Source organism: Zingiber officinale, chromosome 1B (genome assembly GCF_018446385.1).
Source record: "Zingiber officinale cultivar Zhangliang chromosome 1B, Zo_v1.1, whole genome shotgun sequence".
Classification (NCBI taxonomy): Eukaryota; Viridiplantae; Streptophyta; class Magnoliopsida; order Zingiberales; family Zingiberaceae; genus Zingiber; species Zingiber officinale.
In genome coordinates this window covers 45,314,772-45,342,531 of record NC_055986.1, presented here as the reverse complement: position 1 = coordinate 45,342,531, position 27,760 = coordinate 45,314,772, and positions in this window count along the sequence as shown.

Genomic DNA, 27,760 nt, shown 5'->3' with positions numbered 1-27,760 from the left:
AGCTAGCTGAACAGTAACAGGAGAGCTCAGCCTACAGTGCCAGCGCCAGCACCAGTACCAGCACCAGCAGTCCCAGCAGCTGAGCCAAGGAGGGAAGCCTATCTGATCCAGTTGCAGTGAGTCAAGCCAGAGAACTTCTCAGGCACTAGTGAACCATGGGATGCACAAGCCTGGTTCAAAACACTGGAGAGCACGATGGAGCTTCTGGACTGGCCAGAACATGAGAAGGTGAAGTGTGCCTCCTTCTGCCTGACAGGAGACGCACGCATGTGGTGGGAAAGAATCAGAACGAAGCACCCAGTGAACCAGATGACATGGGCTGACTTCGAGAAAGAATTCTTTGAGGAGTTCTTTCACATGCGGGTCACAAACCGCCACTACGACGAGTTCACGGAGTTTCGTCAGGGCAACCTATCAGTTGAGGAAGCCGTGAAGAAATTCAACACACTGGCTCGTCTATGTCCCGAATTAGTTAGCACAGAAAAGGAACGAGTCCGGTTGATGCTCAAGATGCTGAGGCCAGAGATAGCAGTGAACGTGGCTGGTGGCATACATAGGCCACAAACCACAGAGGAGTTAGTGAGCAGTGCCTTGACCACAGAGCATTACCAGAACAGCATAAAGCAGCAGAAGCAAGCCTCCTCAGAGTCCAAAGGCCAAGGAAACTTTCACACTCAAAAATAGCAAGGCCACAGCTCTAACTGGAAAGAGAACTCCAACAGCAAGCGCAAATCAGGGAGTGATCCAAAAGGAGGACCATCTAGCAAGCGACCCAGTTATCCAAAGTGTGCTACTTGTGGGAAATTCCACCCAGGGGTTTGTCGCAAGGGCACACGAGGATGCTTTGAATGTGGACAAGAAGGGCACATGGCCAAGCAGTGCCCGAACAAGACCGGTCTCCCTCAACCACAGCAGATTCAGTATGTAGGCCAGCCAGCTCAGTTATATCAGATGCAGGCCGCTCTAGAAGGTCCACCTATCAGCCAGGGAAGATTAGAAGCCCCTCCAGCGATGGCGAATGCGAGGATCTACTCACTCACCAGAGAGGACGTAGCTAATGCCTCGACAGTTGTCACAGGTCAGATTAGCATTTTACAGTATAGTGCTACTGTTTTATTCGATACTGGGGCAACCCATTCTTATATAGCCAGGGCATTCGCCGAAAAGTTAGCAATACCCCCAGAGGTACTCAGTAGTCAGTTTCTGACAACATTACCTTCGGGAGAAGTTATGACATCCACGCACTGGTTCAGAATAGTGCCAGTCATGATAGCAGACAGAGAACTCTTTTGTGATCTGATAGTGCTAGACATGACTGACTACGATGTCATATTTGGAATGAACTTCCTGATCAGATACGGTGCCTCCATAGAGTGCCGTAAACAGAAAGTCGTATTCCAACCTGAAGCAGAAGCACAGTTTGAGTACATCGGAGAACCCAAGAGAAAAAGAGCAAGTTAAGTCCTCGATACGTATGACCCTACCCCGATCATAGAGAGAATTGGGAAGGTAGCTTACAAGCTAGACTTACCTCAAGATATGTCAGCAATACACAATGTATTTCATGTCTCCATGCTAAAGAAGTGTATTCACGACCTTAGCCAAGTGATTCAGCCTCAGACAGTGTAGATCCAAGAGGATCTTAGCTATGAGAGCAGACAAAGATAGTGGACAAGGCAAACAAGAGACTAGGAAACAGAGAAGTGTCATTAGTAAAAGTCATCTGGTAGAACTAGAAGCACGAGAAAGTTACTAGGGGAGCGTGGAGACAGCATGAGACAGAAATATATCCAGAATTATTCTAAGTTCGAGGACGAACTTTTTATAAGGGAGGGAGAATTGTAATGACCCAATTTTCCCTATTTCGAGTTTTAAAAGTCCTTATAAAAATCTAGAAATGCTTTAGAAAAATTCTAGAGATTTTTAGGAATTTTTAGAGTATTTTTACGTAATTTTTGGAGGTCGTTTAGTATGTTTACAAAAAAGAAAGGAATTTTGACAAAAACCGTTAAAGGCGAGGTTCGAACCTACGACCTCGGGTCGGACTAACCCAACCAAATCCGGCCCAACCAGCTGAGCTACACAGACTTTGTCAATCCAATATGGAGAAAATTGATATTAAAGCATAGTTGTGATTAAAGCCGAATATAAGAAAGGAAATTAGGTTTTCATTTCCGAAAAACCAAAACAATTTCTCTAAAAAAAAAAATCCCTCTCCTTCTCCCTCGCGACGGCGCCTCCTCTTCCTCGGGCGAAAACCGCAGGCACACCTAGGCGATTCCGGCGGCCGGCCAAAGCTTCCCGAGGGGCTCTCTTCAACTCCTTAAGGTCGCCTTGTCAGGGGAAGCACGCGAGCACAAGAAGAAGCCGAGTATTTCAAGCCTCCGAGCCCTAGATCTTCTTCCTCTCCTTCGGTTGTAAGTCCAAGCAAATCCCGGTGAGTTGCTTCTCACCTGCAGTAGGAGTAGTTCCGCGATTTTGCCTTCTTCATTTCTTTGCCGAGCATGAACAATCCTCCTTGTGGCATTGGTTTAGAGTTTTCTCTTGTTGTTTTTGGGTTCTGCCGTGAGGTTAAAAAGGGTTGTGTAGATCTGGTAGTTAGAAGCATACATGCCTATGCTTCCAGAGGATATGTTCTGGTATTTTTGTTCTATAACGAGAAGCACTGTACTTCACATTCCTTATTGTTCTAGAGCATTAGTTCCTAAGTATTTTAGTTCTTCGCTGTAGCATATTTGATTAACATGTGTTTTAGTTTCATTAAGGAAATTATGTTTGCCTTCTTGCTGATCAGTTGATAGCAATTCATCCTATTAACAGTACGTTGGTATCCCTTTGGTATCTGCAGCAGGCATGAACAGCCATTTGGGGCTGAGAATGATTCCTTTTGAAGCTTACTGTTAAGTTCTGTTGTGCATATTCATGGGCAAAAACAGCCACCAATTCATAGCAGTTTAGATCCTTTTTGTGTTGAGTTAGTAAGCATGATATTCTGTTAATCCCATGTAGCAACGATTCCTTTATTTTCTAGATTCTATTGCATGCCTAGTAGTTGAATTGGTTTTACTTTCACAGCATGCTTAAGTTATTCTAGTTTCCTGTTTGCTATTGGAATAACATGAGCGGTTCTATTTTTATAGCATGCAGATTTTTATAAGTAAAGTATGCAGATTTTGATAGGCTTAATATGCAGATTTTTGTTAAGCTTTGCATGCAGATTTATGTTAAGCTTTGTATACAGATTTTCAGTACGTAGGGTGTGTTCTAGTGCACACCAAGTGCTTGATAAAATGCTTAGCTCAATATAATGCTACAGTAGGCATTTTGATAGCTCAATTAATGCAGTAGAAGCATTTAAAATAACTTATTTAGTCTTGCTTCAGCTTATATGGGACTACGGTCCAATGGGTGGGCTCGCACAGTCGCCTCTAGGTTCAGATAACCTAGTAAAAGCAAGATAAGTTAATTAGTTTAAGATCCAGTATTTTACTTTTAGCAGTGGCACTGTACTGGATTAGATATCCATTGGGTTGGGCTCCCACAGTCGTCCCTAGGTTTAGATAACCTAGTAAACCCTACTAGACTCGGAACTTGCAATCCCGGGTTTAGTTAGGGATGCGCGCACAGCAAGTACAGTTGCCGGGCCCATCAGCAGCATGATTATTATTTTAATCTATTATGTAAATAGTTTTTCAAAACTTCACAAATTAGTTATGTGAATACAAGTTAGACTCAGTTTAGCATTAATTAGTTTAGCTTAGGTAGCAATTCAGTTTCTTATTGATACACATGATAGTTCTATGATTAGCTTTACATGTTAGCTTTTCAGTTAGTTCCTTCGCTATTTATGAGCATGATTAGCTATACATGTTTAGTATTTCAGTTAGTATGATTCCTTTATTGCTATTTATGAGCATGATTAGCTATACATGTTTAGTATTTCAGTTAGTATGATTCCTTTATTGCTATTTATGAGCATGATTAGCTATACACGTTTAGTATTTCAGTTAGTATGATTCCTTTATTGGTTTATGAGCATGATTAGCTATACATGTTTAGTATTTCAGTTAGCATGATTCCTTTGCTATTTATGAGCATGATTAGCTGTACATGTTTAGTATTTCAGTTAGCATGATTCCTTTGTTATTTATGAGCATGAGTAGCTATACATGTTAGTTTTTCAGTTAGTTGATTTCTTTGCTATTTATGAGCATGAGTAGCTTTACATGTTAGCATTCAGTTTTAGCATGTTTTATTTATATACATGTATATCGAGTTTTTGTGAGTAGGATAGTGCTCACTAAGCTTTTAGCTTATAGATACTATTTTCCTCCTACTGCAGATAAAGGAAAAGCTAAAGCATAAGGAAGAAGGCGACAAGGAGATGCTGTGACGGTGTGTGATGTGTGGACTATGGAGATCCTTGAGACTTAGCTAAAGAACTCACTTAGTTTAAGATTTGTTATGTTTCCTTTTCTTTTCTCCTTAATGCTATGATGAAGTTGAGATTGTAATTGAGTCTATTCCGCACTTTGTTATGTTTTTGGAGTATTGTCTGTTTACTATTGCTAGAGTAGTTTCATTCTTCTTATTGAGTTATTATACTGCGTGGTTGAGTGATTATATGTTCCAACCGCCTGTGGCTGAGTATATATTATTTGTATTGTTGATTTGGTCACCGGTACAGGGGAGACTCTGTCGAAATTTTTCGTTAGGGTTTCCATGTGATTCTTAATCATACCGGTTAAGTAGAGTTAGTAGTCAAGTAATGGTCATCCTTAGAGTGTAGTAGTAGTAAGAAGGGTGGTCGTTACAGCTCGGGAGCTCGTTCTCTGGACCGGATGGAAGTCGGAGAGGGCTCGGTAGCTCGTTCTCTGAACTGTGGTCAGAGAGGGCTCGGTAGCTCGTTCTCTGGACCGGATGTGGAAAAGTCCTGGTGAGTGAAGCCAGGCAGTTGGGAAGTCCTGGTGAGTGAAGCCAGGCAGTTGGGAAGTCCTGGTGAGTGAAGCCAGGCAGTTGGGAAGTCCTGGTGAGTGAAGCCGGGCAGATTGGAAATCCTGGTGAGTGAAGCCAGGTGAAAACCCTAGTAAGTGAAGCTAGGTGAAAGTCCTGGTGAGTGAAGCCGGGCAAGGGAAAATCCAGATGGATCAAGGGAGATCGGACATCTGGTGTTGAGAAGGTCAAGTAGGTCAAGGGAGTGATCGGATACTTGATACGAAGAGAAAAGTCCAAGTGGGTCAAAGGGATTGACCGGACACTTGGTGGGGAGTCTTAGCAGGTCAAGGGAGTGACCGGATGCTAAGCATGATGTACCAACAGGTCAAGGTTGACCGGATGTTGGTTTGGAAGGCTTGGGACTTGGTTTGGGCGAAACCAAGCTCGGATCGATCATGGATCGATCGATACATCGGGTATCGGATCGGTGACGATCGGTAACTGAGCTTCGTGTTATCCGATCGACCGAGACCGATCGATCGATCGAGCATCTGAAGTTCCAGATCGGTGCACCGATCGAAACGATCGAAGGAGACGATCGGAAGGCCCGATCGGTCATGGGACCGATCAGGAAGGACCTGATCGGTCACCATGACCGATCGGGGAGGGCCTGATCGGTCTGTGACCGATCAGAACCGATCGGGATGAAGCCCGATCGGTCCACATCCTAGCCGTTGCAACGCAATTTGTGTCTTCTTCGCAGGTTATAAAAGGGTTGAGGAGCCACTGTTCTTTCTTCTTCTTCTTGTGTTTGAGCTTTGCTGAGCTCGCTTCTGCTTGAAGCTTCGTGTGAGCTTCATCGGCTGGGTTCCTGCTATTGTAGGCGTCGTTTGAAGCTGCTGCTTCATCCAGTCGACAAGAAGGCAAGCTAGGGTTATTACATTTTTGTATTGTACTTAGTTTCTTGCTGTATTCTTGTACTCCTGTTTATCTTGCTGTTGCAAGACATTGTGGCGAGGTTTCTCCACCCAGAAGGAGTGATTATTAGCCGGGTTTCCGGGGACTCATCCACCGACGGATTGATAGGCTTCGTCCACCTTATGGACACGCCGAGGAGTAGGAGTTTCATCTCCGAACCTCGTTACATCCATCGAGTTTGAGGTTTGTCTTTTTCCTTTACGTTTCTATTTAGTTATTTCCGCTGCGCTAACCCTAATCGTAGGAAGAAACGAAGAATTTGGGGCGTCTATTCACACCCCCCCTCTCTAGCCGCGATCATCGGTCCTAACAATGAGTACCCTATAAATTTCATAGCATATCATGGAGAGGAACATAAACATGTTAGGGTTAAATTTAGGCTTGCCTAAGTCCTACATTTCATGGTGGCCGAATGTTCAACATGTGAAAAAAACATAACCCTAAGCAACATGAAATCTCAAGTGCATAATGTTATCTTCATATCTTTTCTTAAGGTAAAACATAAGCAAGCTAGATTTGAGGTTGAGCCTTATTAAGGTATTAAATCCCTTAATGGCCGAAACCTTGTGATAGGGTCCTACTAGTTCTAAGCAACATACAAGTATGAAACATCAAGAGAACATTCACAACATATAGTGGAGAACTTCATACTTGATACCTCTTCTAGAATTTACAAGCATGTGAGTACCTTATGAATTTCATAGCATATCATGGGGAGGAACATAAACATGTTAGGGTTGAATTTAGGATTGCCTAAGCCCTACATTTCATGGTGGCCGAATGTTTACCATGTAAAAACCTAACCCTAAGCAACATGAATCTCAAGTGCTTTATGTTATTTTTCATATCTTTTCATAAGGTAAAACATAAGCAAGCTAGATTTGAGGTTTAGCCTCCTTAAGGTATTAAATCCCTTCATGGCCGAAACCTTGTGATAGGTTCCTACTAGTTCTAAGCAACATAAAAGTATAAACATCAAGGAAAATATTCACATAACATCATAGAAGAGATCATAGACATGTTAGTTTTTAAATTGAGCTTCCCTAGGTTTTTAAGCCTCTTCATGGCCGAACCCTAAGGTAGAGTATTACCTAACTCTAAGCCTTATGCAATAATGAAATATCAAAATCATATTCCTAACATATCATGAGGAAAACTTAAACATATTGGTTTTGGTTTTTAAGCTTCCATAAACTTTACAAGTATCATAATCGAAATTACTATGGGAAAACTCTAGGTTATAAATTCATATAAACTCAACAAAAATCATATAACCACTTGTACCACAGGTGAGGGGATACTCACATCCTCTTGCTTGGTCTTTGCCTAAGAGAAGGTACCCTTTGATGAAAAGAAAGAAGAGAGCTCCTCCTCCTAGTGCTCCTTGTGTTCTTCTTGCTTGTGAGAGGTAGATCTTGAGGGTTCCTTCTTGTGGTTTGGTTTTCTTAGGGAGAAAACCTTAGTTGGATTTTTGGGAAAGAAGAGAGGAGGCTCTAGGTCATGGCAAGATGAGGGAAGGGAAGAAAAAATGAAGTCCCTTCTTGTTTTCCCCTTATGCTAGGTGGAAGTAAGAAGCAAAAAGAGGCTTTGCTTTCCCCTCTTCTTAACTCATCTTTTATTCTCTTAATGATGAAGAAATGTCTTCATTCATCCCCCTACTTCCTCTCCTCTCCTTCTCTCTTGTCATCCACGAAAATGAAAAAAAAGAGTGAGGAAGAAAAAGACAACTTGTCTTGCTTCTTAATCAAGAGAAGGAGGAAGAAAGCTACTTGATGTTTTCTTGCTTTCTTCTCTTAATCATGGTTTTATCTTTATCTACAATATCCATTCTTTATTTAACAATAACTCATGATGGTCTAGTGGTAATTCTATAATTCTTAGCTTAAGAAGGTTCAAGGTTCAATCCTTGAACAATTCTTTATATATATATATATATATATATATATATATATATATATATATATTCTATCTTATCTTCTTTTATTCTAAAAGAAATCTTCACCTACTTAGCTTAAGAATTCATGGGTGTTACAGTGAGATGCTCTGACTTTAATCTAGGGGAACATGATTTCTAGGGTAGAGCCTAAACTAAGTCCAACTTTTGAAAATCTAGTAAAACTGGAATTTTAAAAATAATATTTTCCTAGAGTTTTTAAAGCAGAAAGAGTCGAGATATCAATGTCTACTCTTCTCAGCACATACCTAGAATAATGATAAAAAAACTAATAATCATAATAGATGAAGTAGTAGTACAGTCAGACTAGAAAAACAAGGAGGCATCCAAGATACATCAAATGATAGTCTCAAAAGGCAGGATCATCAACTGGAGGGTCGTCAGCTGGAGGTGGTGCAAGAGGCTGCTCGGGTGTCGGCTGAGGTTGTCCCTGGCGCCGTATCTCACCTCGGAGAGACGCGAACCCTGCAGCTATCTCGGATCGGAGAGATCTTAGGAAGTGATGGCTATCTAGCACAGCCTGTCATGTCTGAATGGATTGGATCTCGAGTTGAGTAAGTCTGTCCTCGACGGAAGGAGGGGTCAAAGTCGAAGGCCCGGCTGATGTGGAGGGTCTGGCAGAGGTGGAAGGATCTGTGAAAAAGTCCTCTGCCAGGAAGTCGGGCGACTCCTCACACTCACCTGGCACGTCCTTGGCCTCTGGAGCACCAGGAGCAGCAACTGGTGGTGGTCGACCCTTCCAGGCCAGAATTCCCTCGGCAGTGACCTCTGCACCCGCTAATCTAAGACTACGCTGACCTAACTCATCATAAATGGTAAGTGGGATGAGTGTCTCTATGGTAATGTCTATCCTAGAGCCGGAGAATATCTGGGTCAGAATATGGCAGTAGGGCATATGAATCACTCCAGATGTAACTGTACTAGATGCATGAATGATGTTATGAAACATATGCAGTGCTATGTCTATATCTAGGCGCTGACTGAGTGTGTACAAAAAGAACCAGTGGGATGATCGCATCTTCGAGACGTCTCGAGATGTGATGGGTAGGATGCATGCTGTCAGGACTCTGTACATAACATAGTCCTGAACTCGAAGAAGAGTAGACCTGAACTCAGTCAGGCCAAAGGGTCTCTCCTCCCCAAAAAAATGCCTGTAGATGTCATCTAAGGTAATGTGGGAATATGGATCACCGAAAGGTAGCTCCCTACTCGGGTAACACAAAAATGTACACTGGGACTCTCTAAGCTCTAAGCTAGTGCGAAGTAGGGAGGGAGTAAACAGAAGGTCGGTGCCACCAACTTTGGTGGAATAGGTGCTATCATCAACCTTTTCAAGGTTGTGATAGAACTGGGCACACAGGTCTTGGTTCACTATAGTGGTGCAGTCAACTAGTTTATCTAGATGATAGTAGTTTATCATCTGGATTGTGGGTAGACAATATTGGGATAAAAATTCCCTACCAATATATCTAGGTTTAATGGACTCAAAGGTGAACCTAGAAAAATCTATCCTATGTTGCTCCGAGGGGAATCTAGGGTCCGTGGAAGGGGCCCTAGCTGGTGTAGGATCCACAATACGACGCTTCCTATTTTTGACATTATACAAGAAAAATAGCAAAACTAGCATGAAATTTATGTAATAGATGATTGAGAAGAGTTTAGATTATACCTAAGAGGCATTGCTAGGATTAAGGGAGGAAGTGATGGGTTGAAGGCGCCTTGGTTGGGGAGAAATCGCACGAGAACTTCGTGTTGAGTTTCGGTAGAAAACGAACAGAATAAGCTTCTGTTCGTGGCAAAAACACGGAATGAAGGCTCCTTAAAGGTTCCTTAAGGCGCCTTTGGAGGCGCCTTAAAAGCTCCTTAAGGCGCCTTAATCAGGTCGGCGGGAAATTTCCCGCCACTGTTGAGGGCGCCTCCCTTGTGTGGGAGGCACCTCTTTTCAGGCGCCACGTATTTTGTTTTTTTAAATTAATTTTGATTAGGTAAGTTAATTTTGGATCAAGGACTTTAAGTTAATTAAATTTGAAAAATAATTAAGTTTAATTAGTTAATTATGTTTGAAAAATAATTTAAGTTAATTAAGTTTGAAAAATAATTTAAGTTAATTAAGTTTTGAAAAAATAATTTAAGTTAATTAAGTTTTAAGTTAATTAAGTTTTGAAAAATAATTTAAGTTAATTAAGTTTGAAAAAATTTAAGTTAATTAAGTTTGAAAAAAAAATTAAGTTAAGTTAATTAGGTTTGAAAAAAAATTAAGTTAATTAAGTTTGAAAAATAATTTAAGTTAATTAAGTTTTGAAAATTAATTTAAGTTAATTAATTTTGAAAAATAATTTTAAGTTAATTAATTTTGAAAAAATAATTTTAAGTTAATTAATTTGAAAAATAATTTTAAGTTAATTAATTTTGAAAAAATAATTTTAAGTTAATTAATTTTGAAAAATAATGTTAAGTTAATTAATTTTGGAAAATAATTTTAAGTTAAATAAGTTTGAAAAATAATTTTAAATTAATTAATTTTGAAAAATAATTTTAAGTTAATTAATTTTGAAAAAATAATTTTAAGTTAATTAATTTTGAAAAATTAATTTTAAGTTAATTAATTTTGAAAAAATAATATTAAGTTAATTAAGTTTGAAAAATAATTTTAAGTTAATTAATTTTGAAAAATAATTTTAAGTTAATTAATTTTGAAAAAATAATATTAATTACGATTTTAATTTGAATTTGAATTAATTATAATTATGAATTTAATTTTGAATTAATTTGGATTTTACTTCGTCATCTTTTGAATTAATTTGGATTTTACTTCGTCATCTCACCCGATCTAAATTTTCAATTAGGTAATCCTATAGTTGTTGTGAGATGAATTTGTTTCAATTTAAGGGTTTTGTTTTACTTTGTGTTAGATTTAGGTTTAGCTTTGGGTTCAAAAGTAATCATTCTTTGGATAAACTTCTGGGCTATGGTGAGTCACAAGGACATCATTAAAGTAACCATGCTTTCGAGGTTTTCCAAATAGTCCTACCCATTGAATTTAGTACAAAACCTTGGTCTAACTTGTTAGGATCCATAAAGGGTAACTTTGGTCAGTTCCACTTAGCCAAATGCACCAGGTCGAAGCCATATCTTCCTAGACATGCGATAACTAAGTTTCCCCAATGTACTATCATCCAATACTTCACCAGTACCGTGGGTCAAGTTAAACCAAACCCATTTTAATTATCTAACCCTATTTACCATGCCGGGTAGGTAAAGTTTAGTTACCCTGTCGGGTAGATTAAGTTCGGTTAACCAGTCGGGGTAGTTTAGTTGGGGGTGCCAGCTATTCTGGATCCTCCTTCTATTTTTATTTGATTTATGTTGAATTTTATTTTTAATTTTGAATTAATTTTTAATTGAATTTCGAATTTTGAGTTTTTAATTTTGAATTTTTAATTAAATTTTGAATTTTTAATTTAATTTCGAATTTTTAATTGAATTTTGAATTTAATTTTTAATTTTGAATTTTTAATTGAATTTTCAATTTTGAATTTGATTTTAATTTTGAATTTTGAATTTTGAATTTTGAATTGATTTTTTTTTTATTTTTAATTTAATTTTGAATTTTTAATTTAATTTTGAATTTTGAATTTAATTTTTAATTTTTAATTTAATTTTGAATTTTTAATTATGTTCATTTTATTAATATCGTTTTTCTTTTTGCTCCCCCTGGATCATAACCTCGATATGGTCTATCGAGGTAGTGTATTTGATTATTCGGGATCCAATATTGGCCAAGTTCAACTTGATTACTCAATTTGGACTTGGAGACTCATGTTTGGACTGTTTTTCTATTTGCTCTTTGTACAAGAGATAAATAAGATTTATATTTTTTCTTTGGTTTAAATCCTTGACCAGTTCTATTGTAGATGACTCTTTGTGTCCCAAGAATTAGGTCAAGATTCTTGGAACCTAAAGAAAACCGTTCTAGTGTTTTCTCTAGATCCTTGACTTGAATTCTCAGGCTGGAATTTTGATCTTCAAGTTTTTGGACTTGAATTAGGTCAAGATTCTTGGAACCTAAAGAAAACCGTTCTAGTGTTTTCTCTAGATCCTTGACTTGAATTCTCAGGCTGGAATTTTGATCTTCAAGTTTTTGGACTTGAGTTGAATTTCCAGTCTGAACTGGTTCAGTCAAAGATTCGGAGTTAGTCACTTCTTTAAGGACTTCTACTTCCTTTAGAAGTGACTTGACTCTAAGGTTTGATTTAGCTAATTTTCGTAATAGATAATTAACTAAATTATTGAGTCAAGAGATACTTATAGATGGATCGGGCCCTTCGGAAATGGATACGGATCCGTGGCTTCGCTCGGACTCAGCCTCCACTCGCTCTCGCTCTCGGACAGGTTGATCTGGTCCTGGGCCATCAGCGCAAGTAAACTCGTCTGATCGAGTTCATCATCGTCGTCTTCTAAGATTCATCCCATGTCGCCTTCAGGGCCTTCTTCCTTCTCTGCTTCTTCACTTCCTTTTGGTTAGGGCAGTTAGCCTTGATATGCCCCTTCTGGTTGCATCCGTAGTAGATCACCTCAAATTTTACCTTAGAATTCGGTTGGGCCTCCTTGGATTGGACTGCCTTTTTTAGGTCCCGCTTGTTGAAACCTTTCTTCTTCTTGTAGAGTCTTTTCAAAAGGTTCATGAGTTCAATGGTTAGTTCATTGTCTTCTTCATCTGAGTCAGTTTTTGCTTCCGGCTCCTGTTCGGTTCTTCGTCGTGATCTTGATTCGCGAGCTCCACCGGTACCTACAAGCAACGCAATTCCTTTCTCGGAAGGCTATGTATTAGTCTGCTCATGAAGTTCAAATTCTGAAAATAGCTCGTCTAATCTAATTGAAGATAAATCTTTGGAGACTTTGTAGGCATCTACCATTGATGCCCACAGTGTACTCCTAGGAAAAGAGTTGAGTGCATACCTTATTATGTCCCTATTTTTGACCTTTTGACCGATTGTGTGGAGGGAGTTGAAGATGTCTTGTATCCGTGCGTGGAGTTGACAGGCCATCTCATCTTCCTGCATTTTTAGGTTATACAATTTATTAAGCAACAAGTCACGTTTACTTACTTTTGTGTCGGAGGTTCCCTCGTGGAGTTCGATCAGCTTCTCCCAGAGCTCTTTTGCTGATGTGAACGGACCAACTCTATTGAGCTCCTCCTTGGTCAGTCCACACTAAAGGGTGCAGGTCACTTTGGCATCAGCTTCCACCTTCTTGATTATGGTTGGTTCCCATTTTTCGCAGGAACAGGCTTGTCGTCTTCGTCGGATGGGAGTTGTAGTCCTGTCTTGACGATCATCCATGTCTCGAACTGGGTTTTGAGGAATGTTTCCATTCGCCCCTTCCAGTACCCGAAGTCTTCTCCGAAGAAGAGTGGGGGGCGAACGGTGCTGAAACCTTCTTGTTGGGCCATTTAAAATCCTGAACGACAAAAACACTAAAACCGGTTCCAAGACTGGGTCTTGGATTAGTAGTGTGGGAATAATTTCAAAGAAAACAGACTCGAGTGGTGTTGCACCAACTTCGAGCAAAAACTGAATCGAGAAAAAGAATTAGAATATAGCTATAAAGCTAAATTCTAATTGACTCCGAAAAATCTGAAAATACCACGTAAAATTTGTTTTGAATGGTGGTTGCACCGATTCAAAATGACCCCGCTTTGATACCAATTGTTGGATCGAGAAGCGCAAGAGGGGGGGGGGGGTGAATAGCGCTTGTGGCTTTCACTTTTCGAATTCGTAAATTGTATGAAAAACTAACAGAGTAATAAGTAGCGGAAAATTAGAACAAGCACACAGACACGAAGGAATTTACTTCGTTCGGAGCCTGTGACGACTCCTACTCGAAGGCCCGTGATCCTTGATCACTTTCTGTGGGTAACAACTATAAGCTTGAATAGAGTACAAATATTACAATTAAGTACAATTGAAAAAGACAGTTATACCGACAACAATATAGTAATCTGAAGAATCAGAGCTCTGGGTCATCGGTGTCAAGTCGCAGTACTTTCGGGTCGTCTTGTAAGCAGCTAGTTGCAAAGGGATCGCATGGAATTCGTTGATTCAATAAGCTGCTCGAGACCTGCTTTTAAAGCATGTTGGAGGCACCTTGAAACCACTCCGAGGCACCTCAGACTCAGCGAGTCAGCCGTGCGGAAGAGCGAAGAGCTGGTCACAACTTATCCTGCTTAAGGCGCCTTCATATCCCTCAAAGGCGCCTCCAAGAAGTTGTCAAAGGCGCCTCCAACAACCATGGAGGCGCCTCCAGCTCCCGCGCACAGCCAGCTCATCCTTGCACCCGAGGCGCCTCCAAGCTCCATGGAGGTGCCTCAAACACTGTTCATCCGAGGCTAAATTGCTCCTTTAGTCCTGCAAAAAGTGTTAGTCCCTAACACATACTCTGCAAAACTAAGTTAGCACAAAACAACAATATAGATATGAGAATATGATGACAGTCTTCTGACTGTCCGGGTCTGACTTCAGATTTCCAACCAGAAACCCTAGGTCGACCCGACGCCTACTGTTCCATCTGCGGGGAACGCGCCCTCACCTACTCCACACAGGAGATTTACCTGTTGCTAGTGCGATCCTCCAGATCGACTAGACTTTTGCTCGGTGCTCGAAGCTTCTGGACTTTCTGCTGGACTTCCGCTTCCCGGCTGGTCCAGTCTTTCACCTGGTTCGCGACACCAGGACTTTCCACCTAGGGTTACCACCCCTAGGACTTTTGTCTGAAGCACTCGACCCACCAAGACTTTCCGCATAGGGTTACCACCCCCTATGACCTAGGGTTACCATCCCCTAGGGTTTTCACCTTGCCTAGCCACGGTTAGGGCTTTTGCCTAAGTACACTTAGGACTTTCCTGCAATCTCATTCAGACTGTTAGATCACCACACACCTTAACTTTGATTCCTTTGCCATTATCAAAACTCTGGTTCAATCGTCGGATGCTTCCCGCACCAACAAGAATGTATACTAAAAGTCTAACTTTTTGTATAAACATTTATTTTGAAATAAGAAATCACATTGGTCAAATGTCTACATTTATATGCTAAATGTAGTTGTCCATTTAATTTATATTGTAGATAACATGGTGTGTGGTGCCACACAGAAGATCATGTTTTCAGTTCCTTATAAATTATAAATAGTAGCTCAAAACCAAGATGGATTGGGACAAACTATTGGAATGGTTGTAGTGTAATTTGGTATTATTTAATCTTAACTATAAAATTACACTAGTACATTCTAAGTGTATTAAGAAGGACTATTTGAGGTTATTTTTTTTATACTGGTTGGTTGTAAAAATAGAACAGGACCTCTGTTTGTAACGCCCGCCCTCCCTGCTAACCCTAAGGGACGGGGCTACGATACTCTATGTACAAATAACAGCGGAAGACTTAAAATGATTTTTCTTAGTTTAAAATAAAAAAAAAACTCTTCTTTTCTTTCCTTTTCATCAAATCCGAACTACACTATCATGGCTTTAATAATATGATATCAAAATTTAGTAGAAGCATAACATCAAATCACACATACGGTACTACAATTCATGATAACAAAGCATAGTTCTTTAAAAGTTTTTTTTTAAAGCAGGTTCTTATTTGGTTGCCTAGCCACTGCCACACACATCTCCTTGCCCCTCCTGCTACTCCTCTAGCTCATCCAGCTTTTTCCTTTATCTGTGGTACAAGGACAGTAAGCTGTGAGCACTCATGGCTCAGTAAGTTCCTTTCCTACTCACTAAAACCGAAAATCATAGTATAATCAAAGAATGTCTTTACATGGCATCATTTCAACTAGTCATGACATAATGTAACATACTCTTTTAAGCATATCATGCAACATGAAGAAATCATAACTAGTCATGGCATATCATAGCGTAAAGCATAGCATGGAGCATAACATAATCGTATCTAATCATGACATATCATCATAAGGAGTCATGGCATATCCTACACATGAACATATCATGGAACATAACATAATCATATCTAAGCATGGCATATCATAAATCATCATAAGGTATATGCAATATGATTTTGTAAAACATATATCCATAAAACATGTGTATGTCTCATGACCTTTAAAACCATTTCTTCTTACATATATATACTTGAACATAATCTCAACTTAAAGGGGATCCCGGCTATGTACCACTTACATATTGCGCGCAACCTATGTAGGTCCAAGGTAGCAAGTCTTGAACCCTACAAGGCAAACATACTAGGCCCGAGTCTTACTCCATCGACCTAGGGGCACTTAGGAGCCCATCCCTAACGAGGCCCGAGTCTTATTCCATCGACCCCGGGGCGCTTATGGAGCCCACCCTTGGTACAAGCCATATAAAGTAAAGTACATGTCATACTTATACATATCATACATCATAAAAGCATGCATCACTTAGGCACACATCATATCATAAAAGTATGCATCACTTAGGCATACATCATGTCATAAAAGTATGCATCACTTAGGCATACATCATATCATAAAGGTATGCATCACTTAGGCATACATCATGTCATAAAGGTATGCATCACTTAGGCATACATCATACCATCAAAATATGCATCACTTAGGCATACATCATATCATAACAATATGCATCACTTAGGCATACATCATATCATAACAATATGCATCACTTAGGCATAGATCATAAAAACATGCATATTTTAAGCATAAAGTATATCATCAAGCATGCATAATTTAACCACATAGCATATCATGAAAGCATGCATATTTTAAGCACTAAACATAGCATCAAAGCATGCATAATTTAACCACATATCATAACATAAAGCATGCATATCTTAAGCATTTAACATAGCATCAAAGCATGCATAATTTAACCACATATCATAACATAAAGCATGCATATTTTTAAACTCATATCATATCATCAAAGCATGCATAATTTTCCCACATATCATAACATAAAGCATGCATATTCTAAACTCATAACATATCGTAGAAATTCTCATCTTGTATAGCTCATAAGCATACATGTCTAAGCATAAAAGTGTATCATGTGCTCATCCAATCATAAGGAACAATGTAACATGATTAACTTGGGTACTAAGCTTCCTAATTCCTTGGGTTTTTATCTTGGCCGAAACCCTCTTAGGTTCCAATTTAGGTTTTAAACAACATCCAAGCATGTAGAACCTAATTCATCCACATATCATTTTCATAGGAAGTATTATAAACAAGATTTACTTTGACTCTAAGTTCTCCAAGTCCTTGACCCTCATTTGGCCGAACCTTAACAAATGTGAAACAAGGTTCTAAATGACATAAAGCATGGAAACCTTAACCATATTTATAGCATTTGTTTCAAGGAATATGGTAAGCACAATTGAGTTAGTTCCTAACTCCTTTAAGCCCTTAAAATTATGTCTTGGCCGAAACTTACAAGTACTCATTTAGGGTTTCAAGCAAGCATACAAGCATGTGAACTTACTCTAACATCATGTATAAATTCATAAGTGGCCGCATACAAGTAGTCATGGCCGAAACTTCCCTTAGCATTAATTTAGGTCACTAACAACATATAGCATGTAAATTTTAGCTTTCTACATTTTATATTTCATGGAGAGTGACATGAGCATGTTCAAGTAAGTTCTAGGGTTTCTAAAGCATGTATTCCCTTCATGGCCGAGACTCAAAGGTGTCCACTTGAATCATAGTTAAATATATAAGCATGTGAACACAATCAACATGTTATCTCAATTTCATAAGAAGCATCTTTAACACATGAGGTCTAAATTTTAAGGTTTCTAGGTCTTTAAACCCTGCATGGCCGAACCTCATCAAGCATGGAATTTGTTCAAATGGCATAAAAGCATAGAAAGTCATAACACATTTCATAACATGTATAAAAGTCAAGCACTATAAGCATACATTCAAGTTGTGTCTTAGGTTTCCTAGGTTTTTCCTTTCTTTATCTCATAGCATATGTTTGGCCGAAACCTTCCAAATCTTTAAACTAGGTTTTAGGTGGCCTAAAGTATGGAAAACCTAAACAAGTTTCATGGCAAAAATATTAAAGAAACTATACTTACAAGTTTGGTTCACAAACAAGCTAGGACCCTTGTGGTCTTAATTAACATATATCATGCAACCAATTTTCCTATACTCTAATTAAGCATGGGAGCATCAAACAACTTTCATATCTTATTTTCATGGAAGTTTTGAGCATGTTAAAAATCTGTTTAAGCTATTCTAAAGCATTCACCTTACCATGGCCGAAACTTTAGAAGTGATGTTCATGAGTTTCTATCAACATACAAGCATGCAACTCTTTGAGAAACTCTATATTCTATCATATAAACATGGTAAGTTTAAATTCAAAGTCTTCCTAACCCTAAACCCTTCCTTGGCCAAAACTTGTGAGTGGGATACTTTTGGTTCCAAGTAACCTTCAAGTATGAAAACGATAATGGATCCTTAACCATTTATTTAGAGGGTTTTGTGCAAGTTAGGTAAACAATTAAATTCCCTAGCCCTTACAAAACCTTTTGGCCAAAATTCTAGGGTTAGATACATCCCTAATCCAACATCACATGTATATAAAAATATGAGAGGAAACCTTCTTACAAAGCATAGAAAACTTATCATGAATCAAAGCTTATATTAAACATTCCTAAGATCAACAAGTCCTTTCTTTGGCCGAGTTTTCACAACTTTGTTTCTAGGTTTTAAAATCCTCATAAAATCCAAAAACACATTAAAATCCCTTGTACCACAGGTGAGGGGAAGCTTACATCCTTTTCGCTTGTGGTTCTAAAGTGTGGTGATGGAAGAAGAGGTCTCTTCTTCTTGTTCTCCTCCTTTGATTTCCCTTGGTAGCCTTCCTTGTATTCTAGGAGGAACCTTGTTTTTTGGGAGCCGAAAATGGAGGAGAGGGGGCTGAGGTTCTCGGTGATGGAGAGGAGAGAATGAGAGAAATGAGAGAAAAATAAAATCTTCTCTTTACATACTCTCTTTTATGTTAAGGGGGAAGAGGTAGCAAAATTGGTTTTTGCTTTCCTTCTCCCTTAGCCCCATTTTTTTTTCATTTTTATTTTTTATTTTATTTATTTATTTGTTCTCATCATTCATGATGAAACAAGGGGGAATGAATCCCCTTAATTCCCTTCTTTAAGTCACGACAAAAGAAGAAGAAGAGGGAGAGAAAAGAAGGAAGGCAAGTTGCCTTTCTCTTGCTCTTTTCTTATTTTCTTTTGGCTAGCTTTTACTCTCACCCTTATCTTGAGTTTCCCTCCTTTGCTATCAATATATTATTCCTATCCCAACTGGTTATTATCCATTAATCCTATCATTTACATCATGAGAGGTTCAAGGTTCAATCCTTGACCATTCCCTATTTTTATTTCTTTTTATTTCTTTTTGGTTCAACATTCTACTAATATTTTTCTAAGGTAAATTCATCATTCTCATATTTATCTTAAAAGCTTAGTGGGTGTTACATTGTTTTTATGGAAGTGCACACTTTTAATCATAATATAATAACAAGCACGTATACTTAATATTTATTTCTTTAATTTATCAAAGGGTGAGATTTAGTTCGTTAAATCAAAAGGCCCGATACGTTGGAAAATGATATTATTTATATGGTGTGTTGTTGATTATAGAATGAAACTGTGCCCTAGTGATCTAGGTTGGTGATGTCCCCTTGAAGAGTTCATAAAGATTGTCATGTAAACCCTGTAGGTGGACTTAGTCCTGCATGACAATAAAGTTGAGTGGTACTACTCTTGGAGCTAGATATTAATTAAGTGAGTGTCAGTAACTCATTTAATTAATGGACATTAGACATCTTAAATACAGAGAGTTTAACACATTCATGATAAGAAGGAGCCCATAATATAATTTGGAAATGGTGCGGTAGTTCAATAATAACTCTTTAGTGATATGAGTTATTATTGATGAACTTAAGTTGGATGTTCGGGGCGAACACGGGAAGCTCAAGCTCATCGGGAGACCAAAGCCAATTCCTCTACTAGGTCCCTATTGTAGCCTCTCATGCAAAGCCTTATATCCACCCGAAGCCTAGCTTCTTAAAGCCTAAGCTAGGGCCGACCAACCCTTGCTTAGTGTCCAAGCAAGGGGCCGGCCAAGCCAAACTTGGAGCCCAAGCTAGGGTCGGCTAAGCCTTGCTTGGTGCCCAAGCAAGGGGCCGGTCACACATGGAAAAGGAAGTTTTATTTTTTGAAAAATCTATCCTTTTATAGAGATCCATTAAAAGGATTTAAAAGGATGATTTTAATTATAAAACTTTCCTTTTTTAGATTGGTCACAAAAGGAAATAAAAGGAGTTTTTATCTTGTTAAATCTTTCCTTTTATAGAGATCTATAAAAGGGATTTAAAAGAGAGATTTTAATTATTAAAATCTTTTCTTTTATAGACATCCACAAAAGAATTTAAAAGAGATATTTTAATTTATAAAAACATTCCTTTTATAACTATTCACAAAAGGGATTTTAAAAGAGAGATTTTAATTTTTGTTTAAAATCTTTCCTTGTTTGATGAAGAAGGTTATGGCCAGCCATGATAAAGGAATTAAAGGAATTTTAATTTTGTTTTAGAATTTTCCTTTTTTGCATTCACCAAGGATTATAAAAGAAGAGGAGGTGGTGCCTTATGGTTGAACACAGCTTCTATTCCTCTTCCCTTCCTTGGTGGCCGGCCCCTTCATCATCTTCTTCTCTTCTTCTTCCTTGTGGCTGGTGGGATCAAGCTTGGAGGTCTTTTGGTGGCCGAATACTTGGAGGTGAAGAAGAAGAGAAAGGAAACTCTCTTGTTGTGACATCCCTTGGTGGTCGAAAGCTTGGAAGGAAGAAGAAGGTTTGGGTGGATTTCATCTTGGTAGATCATCGCCCACATGACGTCCAAGAGAAGGAAAGGAATACAATAGAAGATCAAGAGGTCTATAAGCTATATAAAGGTATAACTAGTTATTTGTTTCCACATCATAACTAGTTCATCCTTTTGTATAGATCTTGAAAAACCAAACACAAGAGGCTATCGGTTTTAGGTTATCGTTTTGTTATCAATTTTATTTTTTGATTTCATGTTTCGATATTGTGCTTCTATTGAGGTCTTTGTAGTTAAACCTAGTTTACTGTAAGAAGTTAAATATCCAATTTCTTTGAAAGGCTTTGTCTAGGAAGTGGTGGATTATCCCATACCCAAGAAGGCCTAGTGCCTCGCCATGTTTAACCTGGAGGTCAATCTTTGAAATAGATATTTAATTAACTTCTGTAATATGGTTTAACTTATGAAGAACACATCGGTTAAACTTGGAGTAAAAATGTTAAGTATCGTTCCAATCCAAGATTAACTTTTGAAGGATAATTTGGATTAATAATGTTAAGCATCGTTTGCAATCCAAATTTAACTTCAGTAGAGCACACGGGTAGCTAGGATAGTTCTATGCTTGTACAAATTTTTATACAGGGGAACTAGAACAGTATTTCGAGTAGCAACCAACAATTGGTATCAGAGCTAGGTTTTACCTCTGTGTGTTTGATTTTTAGTTTAATTATGCACATGTCATACATATTTTAGGCATGAAAATAGTAGGATCTGCAATAGATTAACTCTGTGGTTGCTAGCTCCAACTATTATGGTCTATTGTGATTATGTGTGATTGGACCCTCGGACATGTCGAGGGCATTTTATGTGTGTGTATGATTGTATTTATTAAATACAGCAGGAGCTGTATTAGTTTTAGGATTTTACATTTTGTTCGATCTAGACTTTATGTACATTCCTTTGTGGAATATAGGATCGATATATGTAAAATTTTATTTTTGTCGCGAATTATATCCTTGCAAGGCGTGGTGCTATTTGAGGACCAGATGCGCAACAGAAAAGGAAGCTCGATGGATGCGATGACATGAGCCCTAGGGCTGGCGGCTAGTTTTGACAACTGTTAGGGCTGGCGGCACATGGAGGGCAGTGATCAAAGAGGCCATAATAGTTAGAAAATTATTTTTCCATATTTATTGCTTTTATTTGCTGTGATGTGTGTGTGTGCATGTTAAAATCCTCATCTTAAATAACTAAGTGGGAGAGGGATTTTTAAATAAATTCACGGTCTCCATTACTGGTTTGTAAGTGATGCAAACAAACTTGCGCATTAGCTTTGAGTGCCTTCCTCCACATCGGATGAGTTTGTTTGCGGATCACTAGATCAAACTTCCTTTATGGATGATTATAGGAAATTATTTAGGAGTGTGTGATCTTTTCCATCTGAAGGGGCACAATCCTATTTAATGAACTAAGTATCAAGTAATGGTATACATTTAGGTGCATTTAATAATATCCTCCCCATCGGAATCACTGCTATTATTTGTGTGACCGAAGGAATACCAACTATTAATTTTATTTGTCATAAAGTTAGGTTGACAAGAATAAAATTAATGGGTAAAACCTCCTCTTACAAATGTTTGAATTTGTATACGTCCACACTATCATGGCATACAAAATTCACGGAGTTTTGAGGTGTTGGAGAACTTAAATGATATTGTTTGAGGAATCAATATTATTCTAAATTCTTAACTTTTGACCAAAACTTATTTTATGATTCTTAGGCTTTCAAATTGCCTTCAACCCACTTGCTGTTATTCTGAAAGAGAACAACCTTACTGGTCCCAATTACATAGATTGAAAAAGAAACTTGGACATTGTCCTAACGGCTGAAGGCTATAAGTTTGTACTGTTAGAGGTATGCCCTAATGTGCCTAATAGTGATCCTAGTGAAGAGGAGATTGAGTATCATAAGAAATGGGTCAAGGCAGATGAGATGGCACGGTGTTACATTTTGGCTTCTATGTCAAATGTGCTGCAACGTCAGCATCAGGCCATGCCTACTGCCTATAACATGATGTACAATCTCAAGGAACCCTTCTTACCCTAGGGCGGCGCTACGTTCGTACATACTTCAGTTATACTATGGCAGCGGAAGAACAAAATTTTTTTTTCTTTTTAAACATTCATTTTATAAGCATGATATCACAGATTAAATGTGCATATGTTGATTCTATAACTAATCATATTAATTTGTCCGGATCGTTCTTTGCCGAGCCACCACCACACACATCACTATCTGCTCCTCCTGTTACTCCTCTAGCTCATCCAGCTTGTTTATATGCGGTACAAGGAAAGTAAGCTGTGAGCACTCATGGCTGAGTAAGTTCCTTTCCTACTCACTAAAACCAAAAATCATCGTATATTAAGATCATGCGTAGTATCATAAGCATACGACATACAAGGGTATCATATTCATATCATGACATTATATCATCAGATAATTCAAGCACATATGTAGGCAATGCATCATGAATTTGAAAGCTTATACTTATAAGTACTTGAAATTCATATCATTATTAGAGGGGATCCCGGTTTGTACCACATACATAATGCGCGGGCTTCTTAAGTAGGTCCAAGGTAGCAAGTCTTGAACCCTACCATACATACATACTAGGTCCGAGTCTTACTCCATCGACCTAGGGCATTCAGAAGCCCATTTCTGACGAGGCCCGAGTCTTATTCCATCGACCCCGGGGCGTTTACGGAGCCCACCCTTGGTACAAACCATACAAAAATAATTTATCATGCATAACTATCATATCATATCCCTAACAAATCTTTCATGCATTTCATTTTTTCATTTCTTTTCATTATGTATAGCATTTCCTATGCTATCACATATCATGGCATATAACATAATTTCATTTTCTTAGCATTTCATAGAAGGAACCTTGTACTAGTTCGGTTAGACATTAATCTTACTCACCTCTTTAAAATATTTTTGGTTGAAATCCTAAGGTTAGATACTCCTCTGATCATACATCATATCAATATAAAATCATGGAAAGGAATCCTTCTACATAGCATAGAAAATCTTATCATGAAATGAGGTCTTGTTTAAATCATCCTAGATTTGAAAACCTTTTCTTTAGCCGAATTTTCTTAAATTCTTTCCTAGGTTTTCTAATCCTTATAAATCGAAAATCACATAAAAGCCTTGTACCACAGGTGAGGGGAAGCTTACCTTCTTCGCTTAAGTTTCCTAGGTTTGAGAACTTGCTTGTGGACCTTTCTTCCTTGCTTGCTTGCTCGGCACCAATGGAGGAGAAGAGTGGCTAGGTCTTTTGGTGGAGAGGAGGAGGAAGAAGAGACCTCTTCCTCTTGTGTTGCTCGGCAACAACAAGAAAGAAAAGAGGGAGGGAGTGAGGAGGAAGAAGAGGTTTCTTCCTCTTGTGTTGCTCGGCAACAAGAAGAAGAAAGGAGGAAGGGAGAGGGTTTTCGGCACCCAAGAGAGGAGAAGAGGAAAGTGAGTGAGGATGAAGTTGAAGTCACCCCTCCATGCCTATTTATACTAAAATGAGGGGAGGAAACTTGTCTTAATTCATCCTCCTTATTTACTTCTCCTCTTAATGTTAAGAATATTCTAGAGAAGATGCTTCTTGAGTTCTCCCTTAATTTCTCTCTTTTCCTTCCTTTAATTAAAATTCCTTTCTCTCCTCTTACAAGATCCTCTCCTATCCCACTTGGTTAACACATGCATGTATCCACAAGAGAACCAAGGATCAAAACTTGGTTATGTATATTTTTACTTCTTTTTACTCCCTTTTCCTTTTTAGTAAAAAGAATCCTTTCTTATTCTTAACTACTTAGTCCTCTCTCTCCTTATCAATAATTCTCCTTTCCTCTTTGGTATCCTATACATGTTCCTTACAAGAGATCCAAGGTTCAATCTCTCTTCTAACGTTTTATTTTCATTTGTACATAATAATTCATATATTACCCTATTATGCATTATGCATAAATATTTCATACATGTATTCATATTTCTTCCTTTTTTCTACATTAATTCCATACATTATAAATCATGCATAGATGATTTATATTCTCAACGTTATTTTCTTTCATAATCATCTAAATCCTTCCCATCTTTAATATTAAATTTAGAATATCTACACCTTCTTTTCACTACATTGTACTCTCATTATCCTTACTTTCTTATCTAGGTTTTCTAGGGGTGTTACAATCTCCCCTACTTATTGAAAGTTCATCCCCGAACTTAGAATGACAATTTCTACTCAGATTCCTTTGGACGTTGGTGGAGCCTCCAATCTCCCTTGACTCATTGAAGGTCCCTCAATAAAAGTCTGCAGTTGATGTAACCTTGCGGGACCACCTTGATTCGGAACATACTGTGATGCTTTAGTTTTGGTAGGGCAGTCTCTAGATAGATGTCCTTCCAGTCCACAGTCGTAGCATTTAATTTTGCCTTTACGACAGTCTTTTGCTCTATGACCTTCTATCCCGCAGTTGTAACACTTATTAGTGCCCGTACGACATGTTCCCGGATGTTTCTTCCCACATGTATTGCACTGAGAAAACTTGAGCTGCTTGTTGGACGGACCATCCTTAGTGTCGTTCCGTCGCTTTCCCTTTTCGCCGTGGTTCCTTTTCCAGTTGGTGTTGACATCTTCCATTTCTTCCTTCTGAGCTTGCTTCTTGTCCTTGCCTAGTGCCTTCAGGTAGTGTTCAGTATTTAGGGCACTGCTAATTAACTCCTCTGTGGTCCGCGGCCTGTTAACTCCGCCGGCCACATTAAGTGCTATCTCGGGTCTGAGCATTCTTAGCATGAGCCTGACCCTTTCTCCCTCCGTCCTAACTAATTCCGGGCATAGTCGTGCCAGGCGGTTGAATCTTTTCATCGCTTCTTCTACCGTTAGGTCACCTTGCCGAAATTCGGTGAATTCATCATAGTGCCTACTTGTCACCCGAGTGTGGAAGAATTCTTCGAAGAATTCCGTCTCAAAATCTGCCCAACTCATTTGGTTCACCGGTCTTTTCACTTTCACTCTGTCCCACCACATTCGAGCGTCTCCCGTGAGACAGAATGATACGCATTTGACCTTTTCATGCTCAGGTCAGTCCAATAGTTCTATCATGCTCTCCATTGTCTTAAACCAAGCTTGTGCGTCCCATGCTTCACAATTTCCAGAGAATTTCTCTGGCCTGAGTCTTTGCCACTGGATCAGATATGCTTCTTGACGAACTACCGGTGCCTGATTCACCGGTGCTGCTACTGGCTCTGGTTCAACTACTGGTATGGTTGGCGTACTATTCTGATTTGGGGTAGCAGGATTCCCTTGTTGATTCATCATGGTAGCAATCATCTGTTGCTGTTCCGTAAGCTGTCGCTGTAGCTCAGTAACTACATGTGCCCAATCAGGTGGAGGTGTGGTCTCCTCCGTTCTGGTATTTCGTCTTCTAGCCATACTTATTTTCCTAAATGATAACAAGATTAGTCTAAGTTATCATTTATGCATGAATATCTTAACATATCATGTCTAGGTTTCATGCCATGTTTGGGTTATCGTTGAGGTATTCTTTCTTAGGTTGTCATATCATCTTTAGATTACCTTACCATTCATACGCGTCAAGATCTAGCTGATGGTATTATCATTCTTACTTGACTCATGCTTAAATTGATACCATTTCTACTCTTTTTATTCATCAAAAGCTTTTATTACATTTTATTTGTTCATAACTTCTTCTCTTAAAAGGTTAGGTAGGTTGTGACTACTCCTGCCATAAAGGACATGATAGCAGTAGTCATCATCAACTCAACCTGTATCGACTTGCCCAGATCATTCTGGGGTGGACCAGGCATTATCGGAGGTTGAATCTCCGGTGCCTCTTCCGGGTCGATTATTGTCTCTTCATCCATTCCCTCGTCTTCTTCAACATGTTCGTCTGGTTCCATCGGGTCTTCATTTAGTTCCCCCTCGAGGTTGTTCAGTGCCCACTCGAAGTCTATTATATTGTTGGGGTTGAAGCCCATTTCCATGTATTCAGCAAGGTCAATTTCATCCTCGACCATCTCAGGAAACTCGTTCTCTTCTTCATAATACTCCATAATTTCTGCATCTTCTTCTTCATTATCATCCGAATTCCCTTCCTCGATTTCCTCGAGATCTTCCTCTCCGAACTCGCCGTGTTCCGGAGGTTCCGAGTCGCTCACATAGTTGTCGAAGTATTCCAGCATATCGGGTTCATCCATGAACTCGAGGTATTCGCCAAAATATTCCACATCCTCAGGATCGTATTCGAACGGAATATGGTCCATTTCTACAAGGTTTTAAAGATTCGTTATTCCTCTTATCTAGGCTACCATTCATGCATCCTAGAATATTACCTACTTATCATCATGCACCATTATCTAGGGTATAGCTTAAGGTATCCTTCCTAGGCTACCATTCATGTATCCTAGAGTATCATACTAATTTTTGCATATAATAAATTAAGCAACTGTACTTACTTGGAGCGACAGGAAGGAGCTTGATGTGTGTGTAGTGAGCTGGCAAAACTTGGCTCTGATACCACCTGTAACGCCCGCCCTTCTTACCCAACCAAAGGCGGCGCTACGTTCTTATACTACTTACGTACATGTTTTACTATAACAGCGGAAGAATAAAAACTTTAAGAATTTAATTTATTAAGCATAATATCACATATTCTGATTTGTTCAAGCTTAATTTATTAAGCATAATATCACATATTCTTTTCTCCGAACTCGAGATCCTCCTCACATACTTAAATTTGTTTATGCCAGAACGGAGGAGACCACACCTCCACCTGATTGGGCACATGTAGTTACTGAGCTACAGCGACAGCTTACGGAACAGCAACAGATGATTGCTACCATGATGAATCAACAAGGGAATCCTGCTACCCCAAATCAGAATAGTAAGCCAACCATACCAGTAGTTGAACCAGAGCCAGTAGCAGCACCGGTGAATCAGGCACCGGTAGTTCGTCAAGAA